The 17,091-nt window shown below is 35.8% G+C and overlaps 1 pseudogene; it reads right to left on the bottom strand.

The window, feature by feature from the left end:
- Positions 1 to 1,117: 1,117 nt before the first annotated feature.
- On the bottom strand, positions 1,118 to 2,735 carry LOC102487861 (eukaryotic translation initiation factor 3 subunit M pseudogene; annotated as a pseudogene).
- Positions 2,736 to 17,091: the final 14,356 nt, after the last annotated feature.

The following is a 17,091-nucleotide window of genomic DNA, read 5'->3' as shown; positions in this document are numbered from 1 at the left end:
GATTTTTAAGAGCTATTACATACATCTATAAAATTCAAATTATATAGTTTTCTGTTACCAAACATATTAAGGCAGTTGCTAGAAATCAACCAAAAAGATGTGGCTTTATCACATTCTCACAACTTCAGAGTCTTATAAAAGATTTTTCTTTATAGCTTTTGTATAACACTTTCAATGGTAAAATAAGTTCAAACTTCCCTAGGTAAAAACAAAACCTGTGGGGCGGGCAGGTGGCGTGGTGGTTAAGGATGCTCAAGTCCAGGACCTGGCAGCTTATTTTCTCACTTTCCCTCTCTCTCTCGCTCACTCACTCGCTCTCTGTCTCTGTCTCTCTCTCACTCTGTACTTCTCTGGTCAAATTAAACTAAATAAATAAACAGACAAACAAAGTTCAAATAATTCTAAAAAAAAAAAAAGAAACAAACAAACAAAAACAATTAAACCAATTAAACAAAGCCTGTGAAATGAATTCTTGTTACAAAGCCATTTCAGGCAATCAAGTTCAGATAGCACTGATTTAGATGCCTCTTCTGTCTAGTGAAGACAACTAGCAGAGTCTCATAAAAAAGAAATAAATAAAATTGAAAAGCTCCTAAGCTTAGAAAATGCAACCAACCTAAAAGAAAAGTGAAGAGATGTTGGGAATAAAACAAACAAACACAAACAAAAACCAAAAAACAAATTAATGTTGATAAATGCCTTCAATGGCAAAATACTGTACTGAAATGCTGATGTATGCTAGAACAAATGTTAGAAATAAATAACTTAGGTTACATTCCTAGCTTTACAGTTGTCCTCACTTTTCCAAATGTTCCTGATGTTATAAATTATAACTATGCATCATTGGAGATTGCTATCATATATGTTTAGAATTTGCTATTAGCACCTAATTCCCCTTTAAACGTCTGTCTTCCCTTTGTTCAAAGTGTCTGCTCCTTCAATATCCTTATTTACAGAACAAGACTTATTCAAGAGAAGTATTGTGACCATTTGTAATCCATTAGTTTGTATCCTCTAGAGTTTGATTTAAACTTGAGGTGACACTGTTCAGACTAGTCAAATTTTAGTCTGGAATACTTTACTATGATTTAGGAATTCACTCTCCAAATGAGCAAAATTATACATAACAATCACAGATATCAGAAAGACTCCAAAGGCTGTTTTTCACTTTGTTCAAATTTAGTTTCCCACTATTAAGTTGTTGCCATCTGATGTGAGGAATAACTGACAACTACTTTTTCCTGGATCTGATCAGTTTTATAGAACACCACGGCAATAACAAATGCTTCTGTGTCAGTAACGAATGCTTCAACCTCATCAGCTCCAATCTGAAGTTCTTGCTGCATATTTTCCACTGGCATTCCCATAAAAGTAAGTAGCCTTATTTTTGCCATATTCTGTTCATTTAATAGGTCAAGTGAATCAATGAGATCTTTATTATTCTGATAAAACTTGACATATGATGTCAATTTTTCACTCACAGAAATAGTTAAAAGATCACATATGATGTCAATTTTTCACTCACAGAAATGGTTAAAAGATGATGAATAAGCCCCCCCTTCCAGAAACTTGACTGAATCTCTCCAAAAAAAAAAAAAAAAGATCATGAATAAGCCCCCCTTCCAGAAACTTGACTTGTTTTAAAGTAAGATGATCAAAAAGATTCATTGAAAACAGATATTTCAATGCCTGTTCTGTGCACCTGTGGACATCAGCTTGAGCCTGGCAAGTGCTGACTTCTGTATAACTTCTGAGCAATCCCACTATGACTTTTGAAACTGTCATTTTTCTTACAATCCCCAAGTGCCTCATAAAGTAGTCTTAAAAGGATGTGCTTTTTTAAGTTTTGAGATTCCAGTCAGAAATCCATTTTCTAACCTGATCCAGGTTGGTGAAATGTACCGGCTGGCCCCAAAGTCGCTACCACACAAATCAGGCTGCACATGCTGTATGTCTTCCAGGAGTGCTGTTATCCATCTTACGGAAACGGTTGCTTAGCCACTGAAGCCTCAGAAACAAACATTTGCATTCCTGAATTTTGCCCAGTTTTTCACATAGCTTTCATTAAAAATTTCTTGATTGTCTGGCTTCAGGATCAAGAGGAGTGAAATCATGCTGCTCATTACTCTTTCAACATCTTTGTCATCTTCCTTCAGGCACACAACACAGGCTCAATCATTTGAGCTAATGTACATTAAGTCCACCTTGTGAGGTGTCTTCTGAGATCTTTGCTCTGTCAGATTTCAGATAAGCATGAAAAGGGGAGCTTGATCTTCCTCAGTGATGTCAAGAAAGGCTGGGATGCTCAGGGTGCAGGTCAGGGTACCACAGATGCTGCATTCAGAAACTGTGCCAATCAGAAAAGAGCCATACTCTAAACAAACCGTGAAATCGCTATTAATTCTTCCAACTTTCCAACTGTTTTCTTCAATAGTTTGTCAAGGTTTCCCTATGTGTTTGAATGCAGCACCAGTCAAGAATATGAGGAAAAATTATGTGATAATTTTGTTCCTTTTGCCATTGAGGATCACTTCCTGATAGGATTTCTCTCCCTAAAATATCTTTTGGAAGTTCCAGGCTATTTAATTGGCCACTTCAAGCAATGAAACAAAATGAAGTTAAATGAAATAAGTGAAAAACTGCATCATTTTGTTGACTTTCTAGTTGCAGTCCTCTACAGACTTAGAAGTTCCTCAGGGCAGAAGCTATATATAAATGCGACTTCTATCAGACATCGTTCCGGTTTTTGCTTCCTTTTTTTCAGTCCAATGTGATCATTTTTTTTTCATTTTATATTTTGCTCAGATATTCTGATTACCTTTAGGAGGGCTAGTCTGCTAAACAAGAGCTGCATTAATTCATTTATGCTGTCTTAAGATGTGTACTATTCAATGGTATGTGCTATTGTGCCATTTCTTTTTCTTTTCTTTATTGCTTTTCCTTTTTTTTTTTTTTTTGGTCTTCCTTGCTTGCTTTGCTTTTTGTTCTTGATCTTCCACTGTAACCACTGACACTAAAGCACAATCCTCCTACTTACTCTTCTGCTAAGAAAACCATGTTTAAATGCCTGACCATAGGGTCAACTATTTAACCTCTCATATCATCGGTTTCTAGGTTTTGCTCAAAACAGCGTGTAAAGAATCTGAGGACACGTTGGCCAATCCTGCATGATCCTAACTTCGAGCATCTGCTTGAGGGTCGTCTCCCATTTCTCTTTCCCCTTTTAGTTACAGTTGAAACCTCTGGAATAACTGAGCTACCTTTTTTCGCTACAGTTATTTGAATCCCAGGTGCTACAGAAGAGTGTCCGTCTAAAATGAAAACTTATCTCTCTGTTTCTGTCTTTAAACATTCTTCCCTTTGCAGTTAAGGAATAATGCACACAGCAGTCATGTATACTACGTAAAAGCATTGGTTTGGGGCCAAATTATTTCTGTTCCAATAGGAAAAAAAAAAAGCAAGCCACACAAAATCTTTTAATATTTCTTTTTTTCTATCCTTGTCATTACAGAAAAGACTGGCTTTCGTTGAAATTGTTTTAAAAACTCATTTACCATGCAGCTGCATATAAAAGCAAAGGATGGGGAGGGTAGCTCTGAAAATAAAACTTCTTTACACTTATCAAAACGAAAAGAGAGAGCTAATTTAAGCATCTAAAACACTTTCAGATGGCAAGTTTGACCTTGCTTCCAGGCTGATATTTTACATATGAAAAATATCATCTGTCTATTCCTTTCATGGAATTGTTTCAGGAAAAAAGTGAACTAAAGAGGTACCACAGAATTTGTGACTATTTTATACAATACGAACACTATATTGTAAAGAATTATAACACAAAAAAAGCCGTTTTAGTTTTAGAATTAAAGTACTTAAAAATCAGTATACGTTTATGTTTCATATTCTCTTTAGTGTTACTTACCTTTTAGTGCATCATTTTTATTTTTAAACATGACATAGCTACATTATAAAATCAATAAAAAAATAACAAAGGGAAAAAATGCCCTATTTCCCACTCTAATGCTTCTCCTGTTGGAGTGATTTGTTATAATTTGGCTATATTATTTACTACATTTTACTTACATTATTTGGATTCTTTTGAATTTATTGAATTCTTTTTTTTTTCTATGCACATTTCTAAAAATCTGACATGGAAGTTTACATATACATCTAATTCTTTTAAATATAATATGTCCAAATATTTTTTCTGTCATTTATTTTTTTCATAGCCATCATTTGAATGGTTTCATGATAGGTGGGCTTACTATAGATGGCTAGTTTTAGTAGACATTAACATTTTCTCTCAAATTTTACTGTTATACATTTTGTCATCCATATAACTTAGAGATTTCTCTTCCTTTTTTTTTTTTTTTTTTTTTTTTTAATGGGTTTTCCTTAGGGCATGTGTGCTCACCTGAGAGAGAGACAGTCAGACACAGGAAGAGGGAAAGTGAGAAAGCAAACCCCAGGGGTGATGACCATGCTACACTCCTTTCTCCTCCATTATTCCCCCAGGATCTTGGGCACACACACACACATGCGCCTGGTTTGATTTTCAAGCCACTGGGTCCAGGACTCAAACTGTGGTCAACCAAGTAGGCGTCCAGCAACATAATTACTATGGCATCTGTGGGTCCTTCTTTTTCTTTTTCTTTTTTTTTTTTATTTTTTAAAGGAAATGATACTTATGTCATGGACTATAGGGAGGAGTAAATAAAATATTCTTATTATATGTTTAATATACTATCTGGAACATTTTTTACGAAAAGGAAATCTCAGTAATCCTGACCTTTTGAACTAAATCCTTAGGCCACAGATACTTTCACCACAAATAAGTGTATACACATTGTAGACAAAAATGAGAAAGCAGATAGTGGTGGATTTCTGAGGCATGTGGAGCATGTTATGCACTGAGATCTTCAGAAAGATATGTTGTAAATATTAAATTGTAATTAAAACAATAAACATATAATTTGTAGCATTAGATATTTATTCATATACAGGTTTGGGGAAGCTAGTTTCTTTCCTTTATTCTTCACCTCCCCATCTGTGCAAACAGCACTTTTTCTTTTCTACTGTAATCCCATTGTAGAAGCTTGAGTTTAGAGGTTGGCTACAGATCTTTGTTTCCAAATGAAATGTCCATATTTCAAAAACTCAAGTTTTCATTTTAAAGTCAATGTCTAAATTGATAAGCACACACTGTATAAGAGATTTCAAAAACAAAGTGACATGTTAAAAAACCATGGATCAGGGTTCAAGGGCTTTGGGGTTTAGTTTCCCCATTTATAGCATAAAATGTACTGTATTATTTCATCTTTGAGAATCCATGACCAAACCATACATAAGGAAAAAAACATTTTTAACATAACATTTCAATTTCAACATCATGTCACACTTTAAAAAATAGTGTGAAAATATCTAATGGCTACAACATCTTTCACACAGATTGTAAAATTTTAATTGTTTTACAAAGTAAGGGACAGCAAAAAACAAAATGATTTCATTGTGTCTCCTCATGAGCTAGATTCATGTCTCTCTGTTCTTGCGGTGCTAAGATCTAAAAGGACATATTTTTATTTTGGCATTTAAAAAACAAACGTGTTATTGAGTCAACTTCCCACTGAGAGCTAAGAATCATGACATAGCACCTATGAATTCTTTACAGGTACCACTGTGAGCATACTTCTGATCAGATGATTCTATCAGAAAAAAAAAAAAACTGTAATTTTTTTCAGACTAATTAGTAATAATAATATACACATGTCTCTTACAATTATATACATCCTGTTCAAAAGAACAACAATGTGAGTTTAAATCTGAGTTTTCTGGGAAAATTTGCAATTAAAATCCTGGAAACCCAGTTTTAAAACTCCCAGCAACAAAGTCCGAATGAGTGCCTCCATTATATGGAACACAAGTAGATTTCACTGAAACTTCTCTAACTCTAATGGAAGAACTAAAAGCTGGGGAGATAGAGCTAAATTCACTTAGCTAAGAGGGCCTCCAGAAATGGTGCAGGTTCTTTCTTCGTGTCTACAGGAGTGGAAAACAAAATGCCCGGTGCTACGGCAAGAATCTGCGCTACATAAAAGGAAACCTGCAGAAATTGAAAACCCAATTGCTGAAGTCAAGAGTTATAAGTAAAGATCAGACGTCAGTTGTGTTCAAGTATGTGGTAGGAAAGAACAAGCAAATAAGAATGTAAGAAATGTCTTGCAATGCTGGACTATTCTCTGCGAATTCTGTAAGAAATGAAAGTTGACATAGTCCATTACCTAGAAATAAAACACATTTTTAGAATCAAACAGTCATTTTTCACAAGGTCACAAAGCTCGGCCAGCAAGAAAGCCAAATAGGAATGGAACAAGCAGGCGTTAACTTAGACCGTTTTAGGTTGATTAGTCATTCAATCATTTTCAGTTCATAGACTACTTAGTGTGCAAAGAGTGAGCTAAATGATAGGAGACTTTAATAATATGTATTTGGATCAGTAAAAGAAATGATGCCAGCAAAAAGAGCATGTGCATCAGTTCCATTACCCTAGCCCACATTACAAAGTTAAAACAGGATGTGAGCAGTGCTAGTCATGGGCACCATTACTTGTTCAGGAAACTCTTACAACTGGTTTGGCAGTGAACACTTCCTCCCTGTATGATGAGCATACATTTGGGCAGATTATCTAACTCTCTGTAATTCTGAGGTGTGATTAAAATCAGGGCAGCAGATGGCATGGTAGTCAACATGCTGGACTCCCACATGGCTGACCACGGTTCGAATCTTGCCCTGGTAGTTTGATTTCTCATTTTTTCTCTCTCTCTGTCTTTCTCTGGTCAAATTAAAAAAAAAAAAAGGAAGAATAAGAATGATGAATACAGTTAAAATAATTCTAGAAAATAAAAAATCAGGTCCTGAGCATTCCAAGTCAGAATTCAGACCACCATAGATCTTTTATGAGAATCTTTGCTCTTTTTCACATATGTAATTGCTTTTTCCATTAATTACAGTGAATAACCTTTTAAAATGTTTTTATTTATTTCACGAAACACAGAGAGAACAAGGCAAGCACCTTCAGCAAGGTCTGGTGCTTCCAAACCAGTCAGGATCATGATCGCCGGCCAGGATGGGCAGGTGACTGGGAAGCTAAACCTGTCATCTTCTACCCAGACCCCGCACCATGTGAGGAGCACATTATCACTGCACCATTGGCTGAGCCCACAATCTTCACCACATTCCTGAGAAGAAAAAAAAAGATGTAGCAAGTAGAAATAAAACAAAGAGGGGCTGGCAGGTGGTATGGTGGTTGGGGGCACTGGACTCCCACATGACTGACCGCAGTCCAAGTTCTGGACCTGGTGGCATGCTTTCTTACTTTACCCACCTCTCTCTCTCACTCTGTGCCTCTCTGGTCAAATAAAAATAAAAATAAAAAAATAAATAAATTTAAGTAATTTTTTTTAAAGAAAAGAAAAGAAAACAAAACAAAATCCTCAAGAAAATAAGAAAATTATCCTAGCTATTCTATGTATCAGAAAAGATTGGTCTCTCCAGATTGTTGGGTACTGTACTTTGAAAGCAGTCGTGATGTGTTGTAGCTACGATTATATTGGAGTCTGGGTTTCATTACCACTCAGCTTAAGCAGGGCGTCCTACTGAGGGACCCAAAGCCTTTGCAAGAAGCTGTGTACAAAAGGCCTTCACTCCACACCTGATGAATGGTTGACCCCCTATTCTCAGCTTAGAGGTGACCAACACACAGTGCATAGACATTGACTCCTATTCCGTGTGGATCCCTGTCCTAGTGACAGATCTGTCTGGACTCTGTGTCTCTCTTTATGGTCCTGGAGGTGTTACCACACTCTCCTAAAAGCACGTTTCTTTTCTGTTTTAATATTTTTCTCCCAAGTTTACCTATCAGTTTATTCTGTCAGCAAGACAGAGAGAAAAAGAGACAAGCACTCTTAGTAGGATCCCATGCTACAACTGCCTCTCAGCCTCCCAGCCAACCAGGGATCATGGCTGTGCAAGTCCAGTGTGCACAAACCAACCCCAGAACCAAGCCCATGCTCTTCCAAATGGATCCAGCACAGCCTGAGCTGCATGACCGCTGTACCACTGAGCCAGCACAGCTTATGTTTTTATCAGGCCTGTAAGTCCTGTTCATGGCATAGCCTCCAAGATATTTAAGAACAAGCTTTTCTGAGATTCTGTTAAATAACATAATTGCTCTAGTAACACATGGCCTTCATCTTCACAAAGATATATGTTAGATCCTGTGAATTTAAGATGGGAGAATTAATAAACTGCTCTTGTGATTTTTATGAGACAGGGTATTTTAAACATAGTTGATTAGGAAGAGGTATACTATAATTTATAAGACCATGAAATATCAGCATTAACCTGTGCATCTACATGTAGGAAATTCCAACTACCTTTAGCCAGGAAATCACATCTCCCGGGGCTTCATTTCTAACCATTAGCAAATTATCTCTTCATCTCTTCTGGGGCTGACAGGCAATTTTAGTGATAAATAAAGTTGAAGACTTTCAAAGTAAAGTTTGAATTATTTTGCATATATTTACACACATAAAACAAAGCAACATTTGGCAATTAGGATTTGTCAGGATAAAAGACATTTAATAAATTTATCACCACCTAGTTGTTCCAGAGGCAAACACACTAATTTTGACGTAATTAATTTAAGCATTCAAAGAGTGAATTAATGAATTTCTAAATAAGTTACTATGGCTTACCATTACCTTTGCAGATCTTACATCTACTCATGTTAAAAATCCTCTTTCTTTCATTTAATTTCTGCCAGCTCTTCTAAACTTTGGGGGTCTAAACAAATAGTTAAAACAGATGGAAAAAAGGATGTTTCTCTCTTCTAAATGCAAATATACAAGAGAAAGAAGAATAAAACATTTTGATAGTGACATGTATTTTATAACCTAGTAACTAATACATAATAATAAATCACTTTCATGAATTAGAGGTTGAGATAAAAGTTTGCCTCTTGATAAGACAGACACCTTCGTGGCTACTGAGAACTAGTGATTTCAGGGGAATAGGAGACATGAAGAGTTTTCCACTGATAATTCAGCCTCCAGCCCACAAATTCAAGTGGAGAAGCAAGGGAGCAGGCCTCAGAAGACAGATACCTTCATGGCTACTGAGACCTAGTGATTTCAGGGGAATAGGAGAAATGAAGATATTCCACTGATAATTCAGCCTCCAGCCCACAAACTCACGTGGTAGGCAGACTTTCAAGCCTCCTGTCTCTGTTTCTGTCTCTGTCTCTCTCTACCTCTGTCTCTGCCTTTGTCTTCTCATTTTTTGTAATTTTTCCTTTTTAAAATTTTTTAAGATAAAGCAGTTTCTTGGCTTTCAGCCCCTCCTTTCCCTTTATCTTGTTAATAACCCCTTCTCCCTCTCCCAGCTGAGGAGAGGCAAGGGAGCAGACTTCAGAAGACAGGCACTTTCATGGTTACTGAGAACTAGTGATTTCAGGGGAATAGGAGAAATGATATTCCACTGATAATTCAGCCTCCAGCCCACAAACTCATGTGGTAGGCAGACTTTCAAGCCTCCTTCTCTGTCTCTGTCTTTGTATCTCTCTACCTCTGTCTCTGTCTCTGTTTTCTCTTTTTTTGTAATTAAAATTTTTTTTTTTTTAAGATAAAGCAGTTTCTTGGCTTTCAGCCCCTCCTTTCCCTTTATCTTGTTAATAACCCCCTCTCACTCTCCCAACCCAAGAGAGGCAAAGGAGCAGGCCTCAGAAGACAGACACCTTCATAGCTACTGAGAACTAGTGATTTTGTGTGGCATGCATGCACGCCACATGGTTTTCTAATTTTTGCTTGTATAAAAAATAATAATAATTTTTTTATAGCTTTTTACCTTCTGTTTTTCTCTGTTTCTTGATTGTTTGTGTTGCTGTTGTTTCTCTCTCTCTGTTTTATTTTCTGCATGCTCCTGGATGCTCAGACTGAATTTCAAGTTTGGGAAGAAACACACTTTCCATCAGATGACTAGAAATCACTGCAGGACCACAAGAAACATGGGAAAGCAAGAAAATACCTCTCCTCCAAAGTAAAAGAATAATTCCTCTTCACCCACAGACAGTTCAATGGAAATCATGGAAATGTCTGATAATGGTGAAGCTAACAGAGATGGAAGAGAAGAGAGACAATGAACTGCACAAGAGAAAGAAAAAAGGAGCTGATGAGTTCTGGTAAGTGAGGATATTCTTGCAAGATCTAAAAGAGGAATTGCACACTTTACAAAAGAATCAAATGGAACTGTTAGAAATGAAGACTATAATATAGGAAGTCAAAATCTCCCTTGAAAGTATTAAAAGCAGACTAGATCATAAAGAAAATAGAATCTCATATGTAGAAGAGAAAATTGCTGGCCTAGAAAAATCCACCACGAAGACTGAGAAAATTGCCCCCAAATTTGAGAATAATATATGAGAAATTCTAGATACCATCAAACGTCCAGACATCCAGATAACTGGCATCTCAGAAGGTGAAGAGACTCATAAGGGCATTGATAATCTATTCCATGAAATCCTGCAAGAAAATTTTCCAAACCTAGAGAGGCACTCAAAGATCCAGTCCAAAGAAATAAAAAGGACCCCAAATAGAATCAACCCAAGAAGATCTTCTCCAAGACACATTATAGCCAGACTGACCAAAACCACAGACAAAGACATGGTACTAAGATTGGCAAGAAAGAAACAACAAGTTACCTACAAAGGATATCTCATCAGACTAACAGCAGACCTCTCATCGGAAACAATACGAGCGAGGAAAGAATGGGAAACTATACTCAAAGTATTAAGGGAAAAGCAATTGCAGCCAAGAATACTGTATCCAGCAAGATTGTCCTTCATATGGGAAAAAAAGACAAGAACATTCTCAGAAAAACAAAACCTGAAAGAATTTACCAGCACCAGACCATATTTCTAAAAAAGTTCTCAAGGGAGTGCTACATTAGGAAAATTAAATGTAGTCACACAGAAATAAGAGTTTAAGACTAAGAAAATGGACAACTTAATCGTAGGGACAAGTCTGGAGTTGAATATTATATCCCAGAATTCAATTGTCAAGATCGAACCACAACACAAAATAGATTAAGTACATGAGACTGAACTGGTGAAATAGCATTCTGTGACTTTTGACTAAAGCATTGCTGCTTTTCTTCTAAACTTTGTTGTTCGGTTTTAAGAGTTTTTGGCCTGTCTTGAGCTGTCAATAGGTTCATGTACCTACTATTTGAACAGAATAATAACCTGTTTCCAGGCTTTAAGTTTTAAACAAATATCCTTACCAATTCAAAACTACTTCTCTTGAAATTACCAGCTGAACTTGCTATTGAAAGTAGTTAGATTATTTAAGAAATTGTGTGATCAGTAAAAAGTTACCACACACACACACAAAAGTAAGTGAGAAGACAGATATATGAATTCATTTGAGAATAGCAATCATTTCATACTATATGTGTATATATATATATATATATGTATATATATATACACACACACATACACATACATATACACACACATATATGTAAAACTAGAGATGGAAAATTACTGGTGATAATAACATACATGATTAAGCCACTATGCAGTATATCCTGGATGGGATATACTTTTTGTATATTGTGACAATGATTAGGGGATGAATGTACATTAACTAATTAAAAAACTGTTTCAGGGGAAGAAAAATGCATATTTGATGACTGCATTAAACTATATAGCCCTAGCTAGCTGCTACTTTATAGTATGTTCAATCTACTCAGTGAGGTTTATGCCTAAAGTCAGACTTGTGTTCATGGATATGTATGTATCAGCTCCGCTTGCTATTGGAAATATTTAGATTAATTAAGTTCATTAAAAATCAATAAAATGGGGGGAAAGCATAGAAAGCAACCATGGATACCAGGGACAGTGTGGGAGGAGGGTGGGACACGGCAGAGGGTGAGAGGGAATCAAGGATGGCAATATATATATATATATATACAGGAAACAAGAAACGGAAAATTATTTGTTGACAATAACACATATGTTGATGTGTTTGTTTAAGCCAATATACGGTGTATTCTGAATGGGAAATCTCATTTTATATGCTGTAATGATGTATAGTGAATGAATGTAAATAAATAAATTTAAATAAAAATAAAAAATAAAAAAGTAAACATAAAAAAATAAGTTTGCCTCTTATTCTCTGCTTCATAGAGCTCAATATGCTTCAGAATATTCAATAAATGTTTGGTTGAGAATATCTGGAATAGCACAGTTATAGCGTAGGGACAATGTATAGCCCCACTTTTTCAACAGGTTGAATTTGGCAGTGCTTCTCTGCATAGCTTGCCAGAAAGCAAATAAATGTTACCAGTTCTGAATACAAAGACCGAACGAGGCTACGTTATTGAAACAGAGGAGAGACTCATTAGTTCTTGGAGACCAAGCATGAAGCAGTGATTGAAATAGTGACAACTCTGCACAATTTTAGATGTTTATTTAGGCAGCAACATACTTTCTGTTATTTGTACTCCCTCAGTTGGGACCTTGAAAACCACAAGGTCGAATAGTAGGCCCTCTTTCCTAATTGTGGTAAGGAACACTAGACGCGAGAGACTACTGAGGTGTTTTTGAGGTCCTCCTATGACAGTGTGCTGAGAGAGGAAGTTCTCTCCTTCAGTGACGGTGCAGACAGATTAGCTCATGGGTGAAGCAAATAGGTATCTACTGGGTTTGGAGAGAACACACAAATGATCGAAAGGATTTTCATTCCCAGAGCGGTTAAGTTCTCACTGTCATCTCTAACAGCAAAAATATCTAAAATTAGAATAAACCTGGAGCAGGCAGAAATAGCAAGTCATAATAAATTAAATACCTAGAAAAAAAAAAAAAACTGAGAGAACCCTAACTGTCTTCCTGAGTCTAGAAAAGAGACTTGACAGTGATCAGTAATTTAATATTATAATTTGGTGGTAGAAGTATTTAAGTTCATACATATCTTGTTACATTTCTTTAAACCCTTTTCATTCAACCTAGTTGATGCAAATCTTAGGATGAAAAAAAGCTACTTTCTATTTAAAATGTATAAAAGAGAATAACGTATTTGTAATTCCTTTCATGTAGTTTTTCATGTCCCAGTGGAAATTACCTTATGCCTTTATGCCAGTTAATAGGCATTACTCTCATCTTGAGGCAACTAGCAGGGATTCATTCAACCTCGTCTCATATCTGAGTAGCTTCCTGTATCGATCTGAAAGCAGCATTTTAAAATTACACCCCAAATCATGACAACCACCACTGCCATCATAACTAACAGCAAATCTGTATTAAAATCTACCATTTACCAGGTACGCTACTGCCTTTCATAGTTATGCATACACTGAGTCAGTACATGTATGTATCGTGTATCTTAATACCTACTGTGATCCAAGAACTCTCCTAAGTATTTTAGTGAATGAATGACTCAGAAGTTCTGCTCTAATGGAGCTTACAGTTTAAGGACGAAGACAATCTGAATTTAGACAGACTATATAGAGACAGTCCCAAATTTATGATAGCTTAATTTATGATTTTTGGATTATGATGATTTCATACCATTATGATGAAGTGAAAGCAATGCGCATTCAGTAGAAACTATTCTTTAAGCTCCACGCAACTATTTTGTTTTTCACTTTCAGGATGGCATTCCTTAGATTACATGAGATATTCGACATTTTATTTAAAAACTGGCTTTGTGTTAGATGACTTTGCCCATCTGCTGGTTAATGTAAGCTTTCTGAGCACAGTAAGGTGGGCTAGGCCAAACCATGATGTTTGGTAGATTAGGTGCTTTAAATGCATTCTGACTTATTATATTTTCAACTTTCAATGTGTTTGTCAGCATATGGCTCCACTGTAAATTGAGAGGCCTTTGTCAGTTTCTCAGGATCACTAGTAAAAGCAACCTGTGATTACAGACTGGGATTACAAACCACGTCTGTGCGATTGCATAGACAAGTAGTCTGGTCTTGTCAAACACGTGGTTTCATGAATCTTAAGTATTTTCCCCTCGAAGTATTCCAAAATATTACCTAATTATAGTATAACATTGTATTTGCTGTTTCAAGTCATTTGTGCATGGAAGTGTTTTTATCCAATGCAAGGACTTGCTGTTCCAATTTTTGTTCATGTAAGGAAATGCATATTTAGTTTGATTTTAATCTATTTTATCCCTGTAAATTCTTTACATTGACTATAATGCTGCTAAAAGTTAAGATTACCAGGTAAACAATTTATGTTTAAGCTTCATAAGCTTTCTTTTTTGTTAACCCCAGAATAAACCTTGTTAAAAGAGTAACGTTTGAGTAAAAAGTAACCAAGTAACAGCTTAGTTGAATAACTTTACCTCCCTGAACATGGTCTTCCATGTTCCTGCTGGCACTAACACTGTGGGATGACAATTCCACTCTTGGAAGTCACAAGGAAAGGGATGTACCCCCCAATCGTTACCAATCCAGTGACTTGCTTTCCTTACAGTGCTACCTTTTCAGAAAACCATATATGGAGAATCATCTAATACTTAGACTTTCATATCTGAATTATTTCTCTTAACAATGTATTTTAGGGGCCAGCAGATGGCATGGTGGTTAGGGTGCTGGATCCCACATGGCTGACACCATGGTTTGAGACTTGGATCTGACAGCTAGAAAAACACACTGGGTATGTGTGCATGCGTGCCCCAAATCCCAAGAGGAGAGTGGAAAAGGGCTCTCATCCTGGCCATTCTTCTTGAGGGTGATTTTTCATGCTCCCTTTCTCCCTGTCTCTCTCTCTCTCTCTGGTGAGCATATGAGCCCTACAGAAAAAAACCTTAAAAAATGTGTTTTAGACCCACTATCTATATTATTTTATAAATCGTTTTTTCCTTTTTATTACTTTATCTTGACTTATCAATAAAGAATAATGAATAAATATTTCTTATAAATATTAAATGGAAGTTTAAATAGGAGTTAAATGGAAGTGGAAAAAAGGAAAGAGAAGTGTTACACATTTTCTAATACATATCTTTATGACTATTGTTGATAGGCATTTTTAATCATGTAAATTTTTTTCTTGAAATAATGATCAGTTGAGAACAGGCTAAATTTAATGTTACAGAGAAATTAATGTGCTTCACATGCATTATTGAGTAGAGTCTGCTGTACTTGTCTTATGAGAAGCAGGGTGCTCAAGAAAGTCTGTTGAAAATTATGACATGCAGGCAGAAACACTTGACTGAATGTACAGTACTACTTCATGTCCTTGCTTAAGGTACTGAGCTCTGGAGAGGTGGGCATCGCACTCAGTTTACCACCTATGGTCATCTTGGAGCTGTATACTTTCCAGATCTCCCACTGCCTAGATTTTCCAGATCGTCCACTGCCTAGATAGTCAGCCTCAAAGCAGAGAACTTTTTCCTATAAAAAAAGTCTAATACAATGAATCAGATGAATACACCAAAAGAAAAGAGATTTCAGAAAAGAATATACCTTATGACATGACAAAGTTTAGAAAAAAAAGTCGGTTGAATAAATGATAAAATAAACTTAGAGTGAAATTGGAAAAAAAAAAACTTATATTCTGTAAATTTGTTTTTTGAAGTTTTAGCAACTAATTTTGTTAATTCTACTACTGATTATCTTAAGATTTTTGTCTGCAATTTCTTGTGAAGTATAGGTTATGAGTACGTCATCAATAACCTCCGTATTTGTGTTCTCTGATAACGTACATTAACTTGATAGACGAGGGGCCATTACAGTCCATCACTGCAGTGATCCATACGTTGAAGACTCCCTAAGTACATGTTGATACAATATTGCAGCAGTGATCCATGTATTAAATATGCTTTGGATCCGAGTCATTACAAGTTTAATGGGAGAAATGCACCAATTTCACTGAAAAATGCCAGTTTTAACCCTGTGATCAATTTTTCCATAAGCATATTTCCAACATATCCCAGTAATGAATATTCTTTCTGAACCATCCCTGCTTTTGTTATGGGACTTTATCAATATTCAAAGCTCATTTTATACTGACAATGTTTTAAACTCCTTGCATGTCACTAAAGAAATCTATGGAATAATTGCACAATAGTATCTACACAAATGTAATTTTTTTTGGTGAATAATGGAAACAGGCATTTTATCCTTTTTGAGGACTGGACATAATAACTCTTCAAAAGATTTAAAATGAAAAAAAATTTTTTATTTGGGTCATTATTCAGTTCACTCTTCATTATACTATGTCCCTGAAATTATTACTATAGCAGTATGAGCACAGGAATGTGATAATGTTACTTAGGATTTGATATTTCCTCCTTTTATTCCATCATTTGTCTTTTACATATGTTACATTTTTCTTAGTACATTTTATGCAAGATAATAGTAACAGTTTTACAAGTATTTATAATAGAGTTGCCATATGTATTAGACTTAACAAACCCTGTATTCTGCTGACAACATACAGGAAAATCCTTCTGAAGAGAAAGGATGATAATCATGGAGAGAGAAAAGTGAAAAAAAAAAAAAAGGAGAGGAATAAAGAATGAAAAAGGTTTGAAAGAAATCCCCTCTCCCCAAGTAATAGAGTCAGATATTCCTTGAAATGTGTGTGAATTGAAGGGAAGAGGTAAGAGAACAAGAGAGAGAAGGAATTTAGATAAATAAAAATGTTCCTTATAGTCTCATGTTGATCAATAATCTAAGGACTGAGTTATTTTAACGTTAGGGTGTTTGTAGAAGTGGAGAAATGAAGTAAATGAAAAATACTTTAGACTTTCTATTGTTAAGAGCTTTCTAGTCATTTTCCACTAGAATGCGTTCTCCAGTGTTTACCCAGTTAATTGTCACCCAGGATTGTCATCTCTGTTCTCCCTTCCCTGGTTATTTTTAAAACTTTAACTTTCAAGACCAGCAGATGGCGTAACAGCTATGTCGCTGGACTCCCATGTAGTGGATCACAGAACTGGTGGCTTAAACTCATGTCAGGCACACGTGCGTGCGTGCCCAAGATCCCGAGAGAAGAATGGAGGAGAAGGGATTGCAGCA

Source organism: Tupaia chinensis, unplaced genomic scaffold (assembly GCF_000334495.1).
Source record: "Tupaia chinensis unplaced genomic scaffold, TupChi_1.0 Scaffold148904_1, whole genome shotgun sequence".
NCBI lineage: Eukaryota > Metazoa > Chordata > Mammalia > Scandentia > Tupaiidae > Tupaia > Tupaia belangeri.
This window is presented reverse-complemented; position numbering and strand designations above follow the sequence as displayed.